Source organism: Macaca mulatta, chromosome 6 (genome assembly GCF_049350105.2).
Source record: "Macaca mulatta isolate MMU2019108-1 chromosome 6, T2T-MMU8v2.0, whole genome shotgun sequence".
Lineage (NCBI taxonomy): Eukaryota > Metazoa > Chordata > Mammalia > Primates > Cercopithecidae > Macaca > Macaca mulatta.
Window position 1 is genome coordinate 170,130,320 of NC_133411.1, and position 15,356 is coordinate 170,145,675.

Below are 15,356 nucleotides of genomic sequence, written 5' to 3' on the forward strand. Positions count from 1 at the left end.
GAAAAGCAAAGGACTTTGCCAGAAGTAATCAAAAATAAAACTTTTAAAAAAAATATCCTTCAAGAAAGATCATTTGGAGGTATTGGTTCAATTATAAGCTGGTTGTCATTTTGCTGAGCTCAACTCTGTTTAAACTGGTAGCTCAGAAGTGTATCTATTTTCAAATTTGCACCTTCTGGGCAGCTCACAAAAGAAGAAATAAAAATGGGCAATAAAAAAAAATTTAATCTCACTAACAATCAAATAAATGCAAAAGAAAATGGTTGTTTTTCCATGAATAACAAATTGGAAAATGCTTTAAGATGAGCAAAGTTGTAACAGTGTTTGAGAGAATTGGGTAAGCAGGTACTATCATTTACAGAACACAAGAGAAAAAGCATGGTGCAGTGAAATGTGTGAAATTTTCAAAAACATTCATATAGTTTGTCTTAGCAATTCCCTTTAGTAAAGTACTGCAAAGAAGAGTAAGCATTAACTTGTCCAAGACTGATCTTCCAAAGCTAAAGTGCCACCCACTTAAGGAGTTTGTCACGATGGAAAGCTCTATGGAAAGCCTCCACCTCCAGGAAAAGCCACTCAGGTCCAGTGATTAATCAGTCCTGAGTGAATATAAGGCCTGGGCTCTTGTCCTGATCATGTCAGAAGAGAGGTGTCGTTTCCCCATTCACAAACACTAATGTGGTAAATTATGTCAAATTAGTTGCTACATCACACAGCTGCAAAACATGAAATTCTAAGATGCAAATTTTAGAGGAGGGCCTTTAATAGGAATATCACCAGTTAAGGATCTTACTCTAGAACATAAGCTCCTCAAGAGCTGGGGAAAGATCTGAGGCTATTCTCCTTTCAATTTACGGTCCCTACCAGGTTACTGGCAAATAATGCTGGTGATGATAATAATGCTGGTACAAATCAATGTTGATTGATTGTTTACCAATATCAGAAATTTCACATTCACTATCGGGAGTAAATTCTGAGCCTTTTTTTAAGGGAGAAGATGGACTGCAGCTGCTTTTGTCTAACTGAACTCTTTCTTACTTTTACTTAAATGTATTGTCATTTAGTTTGGCCTCTCAGCCAATCGATTAACGTTCTCAGAAAAATAAATTATATTCTATACAATGGATGTACTTTTTCTACTCTAGGACCCATTCATTAGGAATAGTGGCATCCTTTTTATTGGATCAATTGGTTTGTCTTTGGCAGTAAAATAAAATTTGGATAATAGGGTGTATCCTATCCCTTCATAACACACGGAATCCGACATATCACTCTTGTAAGAAATACGCATCCCACTGTATATGGAGTGACCCTGTATACAGCGTGGCTGTGCAGTCACTTTGGATACCAGCAAACAAGGCCTTTTATGATTTCACAATCTGGGCAATTAGTTTAGCACCTCTGTCTCTCTTGAGCAAATGGAAGGTGAGTTAAAAACAGGGTAGACAGAGAAAAGGGACCAAAGTAATTTCTCCTCGTTACCTATATAAGCAAATGAATCTCTATTTTGGCTTAAGTAAATTTGAGTTGAGTTTCTGTGACTTGAACCTTAAAGATCCCTAAATCATAGAAAGATTATAGAAAGCTCTAAGATGAATGACTGAGAAAACAAACTCCGAGATGAATGATTAAGAAAGTATTCAGTGTCATAAAGAATGTGCTAGCTAGGAGAATGAAAAAGGAATGAAATCTGCTTTAGCAGGCTAGGGCTGCTGTAGCAAAATATCATGGACTAGATTGCTTGAAAAAGAGAAATTTGTATTCTCACAGTTCTGGAGACTGGAATTTCCAAGATCAAGATGCCAGCTGATTCAGTTCCTGGTGAGGGCTTTCTTGCAAGCTTATAGATGGCTGCCTTCTCAACAATGTCCTCATACAGCTTTTTATCCATCTGTGCATGGGGAGAGAGAGAAGTAGAACTCTCTGTCTTTTTCCTTTTATAAAGCCACCTGTGCAACCATGAAAGCCCCACCTTCATGACCTAAACTAACTCTGATTACCTTCCAAAGACTCAGTATCCAAATACCATCACACTGAGGGGTATTCAACGTCTGAATTTCAGGGAGACACAAGTATTCAGTGATAACATGATCTGAACTATAATAAAACAGTAAATAACAACAGCAATAATACTGGCTAGCGTTTATTTAGTGAATACTTTGTGTTCTGAATATTCAATGTTAATTAAATCATATAATCCTCAGAAAGAAATTTATGAAGTTGGTATTGATATTTGTCATCACCTGTTTACAGATGAGGAGCGGAAATTAAGGACTGGTTCTGTACTTTGCCCAGGAACTCATATCATAAGGAGTAAGGCTTCAGTTCTAGAGACTGTGATGCTAAAGCCCTTGCCGTTAACCATGACCCTTTACTTCTGTTGTAAATATTTTGTATCCCCTACCTCCCTTGGCCACTGAAGTTGTGGAAATTCTATAAAGTGAATACACTGCCATTTGAACAACCAACCTCCTCTTCAATGTTTAAAATCTATTTTTCAAAACGGACACCTTGGATATGTTAATGTATTTTCTGCCTTAAAATAAAAGCAACCATGGTCATTCAATCACTCATATACTTATCTGCTTGATACCAGTTGAGTTCCTGCCTGCACAAGCCATACTGCTGGGCACAATGATGCACAGACCACCAGAGCCTTTTTCATTGTTACTATGGTTACTTCTGCCAAAGTTCTAACTTCAGGAGAAATGCTTTAAGTGAACAAAAATAATAAACTGTACGGGGCTTTATCTCAGAAACCATGTTGCCATACAGCTTCAGGAAAATTTTTTTCCATTCTAGTGTGTGGAAGTGAGGGGTTTTGAACTATTTAAATATCTACGATAGGATGTTGAATCACCAGGTATGGAAAAAAAGTTGACTCTCAAATAAAACTGCTGCTTCAGAAAAGTCAGAGAAACCTGAAAGTAGATAATTGCAGTGAGAAAAGAAGATAAAAGCCAAGGGAAAAGTACCTAGGTCAATGTAACAGCTTGTTTTTTAAAATGCAATAATGTGATATAGCAAACAATTCCCATCTTGGTAGCTTACACCGGCAAGTATTTGTTCTTGGCTCATGGATCTGCTGGTCAGCTGAGAAAACTCTGCTACAGGCAGAATGCAGAATTTAGATCTACTCTCTTTGCCCCTCTTTTTGGAATCAGTAGCTTCCAGGGACATCCCTTTCCCATGGTGGGTGGTAGGGCCAGACGCTGCAGGATTTTGGGGGAGGATGTTTCTGTGTTGCTTCCTAGCTTCTACTGTTTGCCAGCAATCTTTGGGATTCTCAGTTTGTGGTAGCACAACTCCAATCTCTGTCTTCATCTTAACAGAGCCATCTTCCTTTTGTGTCTGTGTCCAAATTTCCTCTTCTTATGAGAACAACAATCCTTGGATTAGGGCGCACCCTATCCCAGTACGATCTCATCTTAACTTGGTTACATTTGCAGATTTAATATCTCTCCTTCCATCTCCCAGACTTTATAGTCACTTACGCAATTTCTCTTGCATGATATGTGCTTCCCTTTCTCTGCTTGTTACTGATTCCTTAAGGCCTAATTCATCCATTTGTATCCTCCATTACATTCTAAATCGATTGTGGGCAGGTTTGGGAGACTTACTCACTTCTCAACTTCTATACTACTTAGCGTTTGGTAAGGAGTCAAAAACAGTTTGTTGAATTTATTTTAATCAAGAAAAAATTCAGTGGTAAGGATTTTACCCTCTGCCGTCACGTGCAGGAAACTGTCCTTCCCAAGGAAAATAAACTAAAGGGAAATGGCATTCAAATAAAAGGCTTCTATTTGGAATTCTGATAACTGATACTATTAGTCATGATTTTTAAAAGATATCTCTAATTGGAACCATGTCTCATTCAGGAGTGATTAAAGGTGTCACTTAGGTGAAAAATCAAACCTCTTTTTTTGATTACATCTGTAATTATAATGCATTAACAGAATGAATGTAAATACAGAAGACTCATGTGCTTTTGACATCAAAATGTAGTTGTAATGGCAAAAAATGAGATGCTGTGGCAGCCAGTCATTTTAATTACCTCAGGATTTCCATATAGTCAATCCAGTGTCATAATGCATTATAGAAATTATGGTTTGCGTGTTTAATTGATATGTTTTGGCAGGTGATTCACGGTCCGTCTTCTATTTTCAAAGCTAGAACAGTTGCCAGAATTTCCCTCATGTACCAAGTTATGCCTGAGATAGGCTTGGAAACTTTTGCAGTTTGAAGAAAAGTTTGAATCATCCTTCAATCATCTATTCTACTTTTCCCTCCCTCTCTCACTCTGTAGGTGGTGAAACTGTGGCTCAGAAGTGAGATGAACTAGAACTCAGGATTATTTCATTGGGCCACATGGCACACTTTACTTCTGACATGAACTAACCTTTCACTAGCATGCCTCCCAGTTAAACCAAACTCCTTTTAACAAAGACTTTTGTCTCAGTTATATTCAGAGTGCAAGTGGTAAACATACAAAAATAAAACTAGTTTTGAACTTCCATATTCTCAAAAGTACAGGCACAGGTGTCTCCATGTGATCCAATGAAACCATCTGGACACGGTCTTACTCTTTCCATTTCTTGTCTCTGCTCTCATTTGTGTTGGCTCAGTCCCCAGGCAGACACTCTCCTTGTGCTGGCAGATAGCTGCCAGGAGTGTCGCTCTTATGTGCTGCCACATCCTCAAATCCAGCTGCAATAAAGACATGTCTCACCCCCACACAGAAGTCCCAGGATTACAGGCCATGGATGGGACTGACTTGGTCTCTTATCTTTCTACAAATCCCTGTGGCCAGGTGAGATAGATTAGATTAATTGGTCAGACCTGAATCATGGGGCAGCTCTGAAGCCCTAGTCATCACAAGGGTTATGAGTGGAGAAACGTGGTTCCCCAAGGTGTGGGTGGGATAATGCAGAAGTATGACTCAGTGGGGGAAGTGGTATTTTACCTCTGAAATTGTTGACCATTGAGGGATTATGATGATAAGGCTAACTTTCAGTCAATTTTATTATTTTTTTGCAATTATTTTCAGACAAAACATCTCCTTATTGTCTATATCAGGGAGAACTCCTGTCATGTCTAATGGTAAGCCATTATCCTCAGTACAGTATAGACAGGACAATGTAAGAAATGTTCATTATATAATGAGAACACTTGGACACAGGGTGGGGAACATCACACACCAGGGCCTGTCATGGGGTAGGGATGGGGGAAGGGATAACATTAGGAGATATACCTAATGTAAATGTTGAGTTAATGGGTGCAGCACACCAACATGGCACCTGTATACATATGTAACAAACCTGCACATTATGCACATGTACCCTAGAACTTGAAGTATAATAAAAACGTAAAAATAAAAAAAAAAGTTCATTATAAATGTAGATCAGAAAATGAAGATGACTACTTAATTATGTTGATATTAGCAGCATATACGGCATATACACTTGGCATTTATAGCAGCATATATACTGTACACATATAACCATATATATAGCATATACACTTTGCAGAATTTTTTCACATAAGTACCAAAAGATTATTCCTTCTACTTTATATATGAGAAAGCTGAACTTGAGAGGGTTGAAATGAAGTTCATGAGCTCATATAGCAAGTTAAGGCCTGTAGCTAGTTTTGTGACTAAGTTGTGGACTTTTCTATTTATACCCTAGATAAAATATCTAGGTCTTATTTTCATTGTCATTCTCCTTTTCTCTAACAGGTGTCAGGGTCAAGAGAAAAGAAAATCGTGAGTTGCAAATAAATAAGATACATGGAAACATGAAGCAGAAGGTCAATAGTACCTGGATAAAAGTTCCCATAATAGAAGAGTCTCCATTTTTGGAGAGAAATTAGGAACATCTCTATTCTTGAAACTGCATATTAATTTTAAAAAATATTTTCCATTAAGCTCTGTACACTCCCAAGTGTATTAGTTGTTTTCATGCTGCTGATAAAGGCATGCCGGGACTGGGAAGAAAAAGAGATTTAATGGACTCACAGTTTCATGTGGCTGGGGAGGCCTCACAATCATGGCAGAAGGCAAGGGGAAGCAAGTCATGTCTTACATGGACAGTGGCAGGCAAAGAGAGAAAACTTGTGCAGGGGAACTCCTCTTTAGAAAACTATCAGATCTCATGAGACTTATTCACTATCATGAGAACAGCACAGGAAAGACTTGCCCTATGATTCAATTACCTCCCACTGGGTCCCTCTCACAACATGTGGGAGTTCATAATGAGATTTGGGAGGGGACACAACCAAACTATATCATCCTGACCCCTCCCAAATCTCATGTTCTCACTTTCAAAAACCAATCATGCCTTTCCAACCATCCCCCAAAGTTTTAACTTATTTCAGCATTAACTCAAAGGTCCATAGTCCAAAGTCTCATCTCAGATAAGGCAAGTCCCTTCTGCCTATGAGGGACTGTAAAATCAAAATCAAGTTTGTTACTTCTTAGATACAATGGGGCTACAAGCATTGGGTGAACACAGCCATTCCAAATGAGATAAACTGGCCAAAACAAAGGGGAGCTACAGGCCCCATGCAAGTCCAAAATCCAGTGGGGCAATCAAATCTTAAAGCTCCAAAATGATCTCCTTTGACTTCATGTCTCAAATCCAGGTCACACTGATGCAAGAGGTGGGTTTCTATGGTTTTGGGCAGCTCCACTCCTATGGCTTTGCAGAGTACAGCCTCCATCCCAGCTGCCTTCACAGGCTGGCATTAAGTGTCTGTGACTTTTCCAGGTTCATGGCACGGTGCAAGCTGTCAGTGGATCTACCATTCTGGGATCTGGAGGATGATGGCCGTCTTCACATAGCTCCATTAGGCAGTGTCCCAGTAGGGACTCTTTGTGGGGGCTCTGACCCCACATTTCCCTTCCACACTGCCCTAGCAGAGGTTCTTCATGAGGGCCCTGACCCTGTGGAAAACTTCGGCCTGGGCATGCAGATGTTTCATTACATCTTCCAAAATCTAGGCCGAGGTCCTCAAACCCCAGTTCTTAACTTCTGTGCACTTGCAGGCTCAACACCAAATGGAAGCTGCCAAGGCTTGGGGCTTGCACTCTCTGAAGCCATGGCCCAAGCTCTACATTGGCCTCTTTCAGCCACAGCTGGAGTGGCTGGAACAGCTGGGATGCAGGGCACCAAGTTGCTAGGCTGCACACAGCTCAAGGACTCTGGGCCCAGCTCAGGAAGCCACTTTTTTCTCCTAAGCCTCTGGGCCTGTGATGGGAGGGGCTGCTACGAACACGTTTGACATGCCCTGGAGACATTTTCCCCATTGTCTGGGAGATTAGCATTTGGTTCCTCATTACTTATGCAAATTTCTGCAGCTGGCTTAAATGTCTCCTCAGAAAATGGAATTTTCTTTTCTATTGCATTGTCAGGCTGCAAATTTTCCATACTTTTATGCTCCACTTCCCTTATAAAACTGAATGCCCTTAACACCCCCCAAGTCACCTCTTGAATATTTGCTGCTTAGAAATTCATTTTGCCAGATTCCCTAAGTCATCTCTCTCAAGTTGGAAGTTCCACAAATCTCCAGGGCAGAGGCAAAATGCCACCAATCTCTTTGCTAAAACATAACAAGAATCACCTTTGATCTAGTTCCCAAGAAATTTCTCATCTCCTTCTGAGACCACCTCGGCCTTGATTTCATTGTCCATATCATTATCAGCATTTTGATCAAAGGCATTCAACAAGTCTCTATGAAGTTGCAAACTTTCCCACATTTTCCTTTTTTCTTCTGAGCCCTCCAAACTGTTCCAACCTCTGCCTGTTACCCATTTCCAAAGTTGCTTTCACATTTTCAGGTATCTTTTCAGTAGCACCCACTCCTGGTATGAATTTACTGTATTCATCTGTTTTCACACTGCTGACAAAGACATACCTGAGACTGGAAAGAAAGAGGTGTAATGGACTTACAGTTCCACGTGGTTGGGGAGGCCTCGAGATCATGGCGGAAGGCAAGGGGGAGCAAGTCACATCTTACATGGATTGCAGCAGGCAAAGAGAGAGAACTTGTGCAGCGGAACTCCTCTTTATAAAACCATCAGATCTCTTGAGACTTGTTCACTATCATGAGAACAGCATGGGAAAGTCTTGCCCCATAATTCAATTACCTCCCCCCAGGTCCCTCCCACAATATGTGGGAATTCAAGATGAGATATTGGAGGGGACACAGCAAAACTATATCGTCAAGCACAACTTTTATTATCATTTAAGAAAAAAATGGGTCAGCAAACATTTTTTTTCTCTGTTCAGGACACTCTCTGGGTCATCTGCTGATTTATAGATAGAATAAAATCTTTAACCGGAGCCCTGCTGTGGCAACTCAGGAAGTTTAAGAGGCACTGACATTGTCAGGGTAAATCAGGACCTTGAGGGATCTTCAGCAGTATTCTCAAACTTTACGACAATGTCTAGATTGCTTGTAAAAAATACAGGCCAGTGAGTCCACCCCCAAACTTACTAAATTAGAAACTTTGGTTGTTGCCAAGGCAATATTCATGTAGTAAGTGACCCAATTTATGCCTTAGATAAGTATTTGGGTGTTACAATTGTTTATTTATTCATTCATTCATTCAATAAAAATTTATAAAATATCTACTGTATATATTTTTCTACATTAGAATAAATCAGTGAAAAATGCAAATAGGACACATACTCTTAAGGATCTATATTCCAGCAGGGGAGACTGGTGACAAAGAGCATAATGAATAAGTTGACTATGCAATAGCCTGGGTAAAGAAAATAACGAGTAGAACAGAGAAGGAGGCAAATACTGAGGGTGGTGTAGTTAGGGAGTAGAGGGTTGGTAACAAAACCAAATAAGGTGGTAAGGATGGGGCTCTTTGAAAGTTTTGAAGAGGGTGAGGGAACTAAGCAGATTCTGGGGAGATGGGTCCAAACAGAGGGAGCAGAGTGAAAGCCCTGGTAGGAGCGTGTCTGGCTTGTTGAGCTAAACAATGAGGCCAGGGTGACTGGAGCTCAGAGTCGGGGGAGTCAGCATCAGGGGGCCAGTGAGGGGAACCAGGCCGCCTATAGACTTTCAGAACGTTGTAAGAAAGTTGTCTTTTACTCTGATTGAAATGAGGAGCCATTAGAGTGTTTTGAGCAGAGCCATTATGTGATCTGACGGATTACTCTGCTGCTATGTTGAAAACATTCTGTAGGGAGGCAAGAACAGCAGCGGGGAGACTAACTAGGAGGCTATTGAAATAATCTGGGGAAAGATAGTGGTGACTCAAACAGGGAGGTAATAGAGAAGGGAGTGAAAAGTGGTCAGATTTTGGTTATATTTTGAAAGAATGGCCACTATGATTTTCTGATGGATTAGATGCAAGTTGAGAGGAAAAGAGGAATAAAATAGGACTACAAGGTTCTTGGCAGGAGAAAATAAAGTTGCCATCAAGTTTGGAAGAAAGATCAGGTTTAAATATTTTGTGTCTGGGATGTCCACTAGATGGTTAAAATAGAATCTCAAGAAGGTGCTTTGAGTTTAGGAGGGAGATGTGGAATGAAAATGTAAATTTGAGGCATTCCAACATGAAGAGGTTGAGGAGCAGATGAGGAATCAGTCAAGGACCCTGAAAAGGGGCAACCCATGAAGTAGGAGCAAGACTCAGAAATTGCTAACAAGATTGATTCTATGAGCAAAAGCAGCCATTATGAAATAGCATATTCTTTTTTTTTTTTTTAGTATTACATAGATATGTGGCAAAATATTATTTTGAATGTCTCTGTAAGGGTGTTTTTTTGGGTGAGTTTACATTTAAATTGGTGGACTTTGAGCAACGTAGATCGCCATCCATAATGTAAGTGGGCCACATCCAATCAGTTGAAGGCCTGAATACAATAAGAGATTGCCTCAGAGCAAGAAGAAACTCTGCCAGCAGATGGCTTTCAAACTGGGATGATGACTTTTTCCTGCGTCCCTAGCCTGCTGGTCTACCCTGAAGATTTTGGACTTGCCATCTTCCATAATCACGTAAGTAAATTCTTTATAATAAGTGTGTCTCTAAATATACACACATCATGCTGGTTCTATTTCTCTGGAGAGCCCTGACTAATACATCCTGGAAAGAGACATTGAAAGCCAGAGAGCCCACATGTGCTCTGCATGTGCTGTATGGGCTTGGAAAACTCCTCTAGAATTTGCCTTTCCCTGTCCACTGCAAACCAGGAATTTCAAAGTGGCTGTCCCAGTGCTCCAAGACTACTCCTGGAACAAGAACTGTACCCAGGAGCCAACGTCCCTAGTATCTGCCAAAGCCGGAATGCAAAAAGCTCCCTTCAAGTTGGCAAGATCCCCCATATGATTTAATTTTAGAGGAAGCTTCTTAAACATTTAAAAGTTTTTTTTAAATTTACTAATCATTGTGTACTTTGTATGCGTCGATAGTTTTGTTTTACATAGAGTGAGAGATTCTCTAAATGTTCAAATGAATTCCTGGCAAGTGGAATGAGAAATTAAAATGAATAAATAAATATTTGGCAAGCCACTTCGGAAAGGTCGCCAACCTTGAATGGAGCTTTGATCCCTCCGAGGGTGTTCTTAAGCTCGTAAAGAGAATGAGGCATGGGGAGAACCCTTCCTTTTTTTTTTTTTTTTTTCAGTCCGGTTTGGTTTACTCAGAGAATGGGAACTGTGACCTCTATCCTGGGCCTCTCCTGTGTCAGTGTACCCAGAACTGTGACATGTCCCTGACAGAGATCTCACACAACTTTTGGGAGGGATTTATTAGCCTGCAAGTTCGCAAAAGCACTTGCTTCCTTGGGAAACTTCAGCTTCCTCATGTCTAGTTGTCCAGACGATGGGAGAAGCCTGCTTTCTCTCTCTGTGTTGTCGTAAGTATATTCAAGGCTTAGTTTGGGGGTGTAGAAATAAAACATAATCTTCCACATTGAGAAGTATTGCATTTATAAATTCAAAATTGATTTAAATGAGGACATGGCAATAGCCATATGCAAAAAGAGATAAAGCAAGCATTAAAGTTGACTTTCAAAAATTTGTAGAAGATATATTTAAGTTAATCACTTGGTTTATTTCAACGACCCTCTCCTGTCACCCAAATAAATTAAGGGAAGCACCAACATATCTAGACTTTGGCAGTTCTCAGCTTTTCAGAATAACTTAAAAAATCTAAAACCGTAAACATAAAATAGCAGTTTGGAAATAAACACTTCTTTTTTTTTTTTTTCTCTTAAAGATTTAGCCTCATTTCTAATTTTACTCTCACAGGTGCCGTATCCCCAGAAGCTAAACAGGAGTGAGTAATCTGTTGGGTAGCAGTCAAGTAAAGGGGTGAAGTGCCTGAGACTTAGAGCTAGCCCTCTGGGGCATGCAATGCCTGTGGTTGGCATTTTGTGTCCTCTGCAGTAGAGATATGGCAATAATTCACACCTTGCTCTAGCGTGTGAATTAAATTCACAGCTCACGCTGGGGGGTGGTCAGGCGCTGAAAATGTTTGTAACTTTCATCTTTTCCTCTTCCTTTTCTTTCTTTCTTCCCTACTTTGCTTTCTTTCTCCTTCTTTCCCTGGTCTTCTCCAGGGACACCAGTGGGGGAGATCAGGTTCCTCAGCCAGTCACCGCAGACTAGCAATTTTCAAACTGTTTTCTTTATCATCTGTACACATACATTATTATAATTAGAGTCAATTTCTTCTTCATATTTGTACACGCCTTCCTTCCCTCACTGCTGATTTATCCCAAAATTTCTGGATAACCTTCTATTAGTTCTGCACTTCAGGTTCATGACTAAACTCCAATCTACATTGAGTCTCAGGGTGGTGGAAATGCGTTAGCATCTTCTGTTGCTCACTTCATTTTTGTCCCATTCTCCATCACCGGAGTTGTTGATGTAGTGAAGACAGGGCTCCCCGAGTCTCCTCTTGAGTTCTGAATCCCTGCCCACCCTTTGTCTCTCTCCAAGGCTCTTCCAGCCATTGCTTACCCCTTTGTAACCCTTAGCTTCTCACTAAAATCCCTCTTCTGAGGGCTTTGTCTGTTAGTCTCGGTCAGGCCCACCTCAATGCAGGGTGAGTCCAGGAAACGTTGGGAGGGTAAGGGGCTGCCGATGCAGAGGACAGAGACACTCTGTGGATGCAGAGTGAGCCTTCGAAAAGCCAAACATACTTTTTGTTAACAGTTCACACTGCTAAAATGTATGCTCGCAATTTTCTGTACCCATTTATACTAACACGTTTCTATCGCTTTCTTGTCTTTCAAGAACACACAAAAAAGCCCTGTTTTCCTTTTTTACATTTGCAAGATGCCAACCACCAGGAAAGGGACATTGCTCCTGTTAAAACGGTATAAAAGTTTGTTCAGTCAACATAAACTCTCAGGGAGTTCCTAACATACTCCCTCCTCAACTCCAGCTTGAGGCTGACAGCTATAGAAACATCCACGTAGAACTCTGGGCACAGGAAAACTTGATTTGCCAGCATCTCTCTGACCATTCTGTACCTGTCTGGAAAGTGTTTTCAATGTTTTGGGGTTTTTTTTTTTTTTTTTTTTTTTTGTATTTGAAGATGCATCTGACAACACTGAGCTCGCAACTCCTCAAGGCAACAATCAGCTAGGGCTCAACAGTGGCTGGGTCTTTAGAGCATGTCATGCCAGTTCTCTATGGTTCCCCCCACGCCCTATTGTATGACATCAGACCTTTATTACTTGATTACAATTCCTACTAAGCCCCCTGTATGCATCCGGGTTTGCAAGACATAGGATAATGGGCTATGTTAATCCTCTACTCACATTTTGGGTCTCATTAGCCTTCTATCTTTCAGAACTGGAGCCATTATCTCTACACTCTTGGATATCTATTTCTAGGAATAGCATATTAAATTCTGATATCAAATTCATCTTGTTGTTTCTCATATCACTTCCTGGGGTGGAAAGACCAGGGACACACAAGGTCCCAGATGGAAGTGTAGTGATGAGCGTCACTTCAGCTGTGTAGGAAATGCCAGATTTCCTTTCTGCTGAGGTGTCCCAGCCTGTCTGATTCTTGCCCTGTGTTCCCAGGACTCTGCTGCTTTAGCAGTATGCCTGGGGCAGTGCCCAGGGCCTGGCATTCTAAATGTCACTGTGCCATCTGCTCTGAGGCCTGCCATTCCCCCGATCTCTACCATTGAAGAGATTTCATGTCTCTACTGCTACGGAGCCCTGCTGTCCTTCTTCCCCGTCCCAGTCTCTGAGAAACTGCTCCCCTTCTCCTTTCACTCTTACCCTTATCCTTGCACTTTCCTGAGTGCTAAGCTTCATCTGCATGTCTCAGCGGCTTCTCTTTTCTTTCCCATTAAAATTTCTGAAGTGCAAAAACAAATACATAATCAATACTAATGACCTAGCTAGCTTATTTGAAACAAAAGAGGAGAAAAGACTAGAACACACACAAATCAATACACTGATAAAAGGGCCAATTGTTTTGGGACTTGTCATCCCAAGATTATTCTTGGTTCTAATCCACGTAGTGGGATGGTGGTGCTATGCTGTAGAGGATGAGAGAGGATTTGAACATTGGCTATTGCTCTGTCGCAGAGATTTTAGGGAACATTCATGAATTTATGAAAATTTTCTCCATTAAACTGGTATTATTCTGGGAGGTGAATTTCATGGCTCAAAGAAATATTCTGCATGACAAATGGCATGTAACATTTCAGAATTAGAACAAGTTTCAGAACAGAGCAAGGGTATCTAAAGGGTCCACTTTAAGAAAGTATAGCTTTTGGATACGGAGGGGGAAATTATCCCAACACCAACTGGCCAGTTTTTTGGGGGGACAATATCTGGAGACTTTCCCTTTCTGAGGTAAATTGTAAACTGTGAACCCCATCACTGGTAACATTTCCTACTAGTCCTCCCATCTTCCCCTGCCTACATAGGCTCATAGGCACACTCACGTGCAAACACACTAACACCCCAACACACCACCACCAATTACATGAGCACGTGCATGTATGTGAGCTTACATGTATTCTCTCTGCTGAAAAGAAATACTGAAACTTACCATGTGGGATGTCAAGCACAGATGTAGGAATTTAATATTCCTAGGTTTTACCATTTACAACATAACCTGAGAACTGAGTCTTACCCATTTTAGAGGTGGGTCTTTTATGTAGCTTATACTACTCCTCGACCATAACTCTTCTTAGTCGGTGACTTTATTGGACAATCGTGTTCTGATAGGGCTCTCTCTCAAGTTAGCAGAGACTACCAACGTGCTGTTTGGGCATTCCAAAGTCACTAGGAGTGAAAAACACTAGGTTTGTCACCAAATGATTCGCTGGAGTCAGGAGAGTTTCCCTGCTTTTGAGAGGTGCCACATAATTCAAGAGAGCAGGGACTTTTGTGTTCGCCACTGTTTTTTCCAGTATTAGCGCACACTCTGGCAGATGGCAGCCTCTTGGCACATGTCTTTTGGGAAATGTTTCTCCTAAAAGAATGAGAATTGGATAAACCTGTTCCCCAGTTTTAATGATGGGGAGTCCAGCCTAGGTAGAAATCCAGGCTTTCTCTCTCTTGTGGGAAAGGGACTTATTCTTCCCGAGCTCAAGTTTCTTGTACTTTCAGGAATATGGTAAGAATTAAATGACAATTTTTAAGAAGTGATTACCTAATGTCTTCAGCAAATATATGTTGAATGTTAAATAAATGAACACCTCATGTTTATCCTTTGTTTTCATGATTAAAGCCAAATTTTTAACGAGTTATCCTTAACGTAAAATATCTAAACTTAGGGAATATTTACTAATTTTGGTGAAGTTTTAGATCTGATAATAGCATTTGTGAGATATATGCAGGATCTTCTGGAATGATGATAATAAAATACAATAGCATCTACTCTTTGTAGACCACTCACCACATAGCTAGTACTGTGCTAAGGTCTTCTTTGGGGTTATTTCATTTCACCTTCACAACTACCCTGTGAAAAAGATAAAATCATGTCTTTGCTTTATGGATAAGAAAACTGAGAGGCAGGTTGTCACTACACAATTATGCCTTGGAATTGGCAAATCAATGCTCAAATTCAAGTTTGCCTGACAGTAGGTCCCAAGTTCCCAGGCTTCTTATTGCATTTCACAAAAGCCATCATTCTACAATATAACTCATACTAACAGTTCAAACAAGAAATATTCTGAACACAATAAAACCACACACACACTCTTTTTATTTTTATTTATATTTCTTAGTTCAAGAATTACACACTAGCCAACATTATTATATATTTACATGCTGAAACTGGCTGCAATAAGTTTAAATTCAAGAAAATAATTCTTATGTGCTATTCATTTATAATCCTCATTTTTTAACTATCTCATG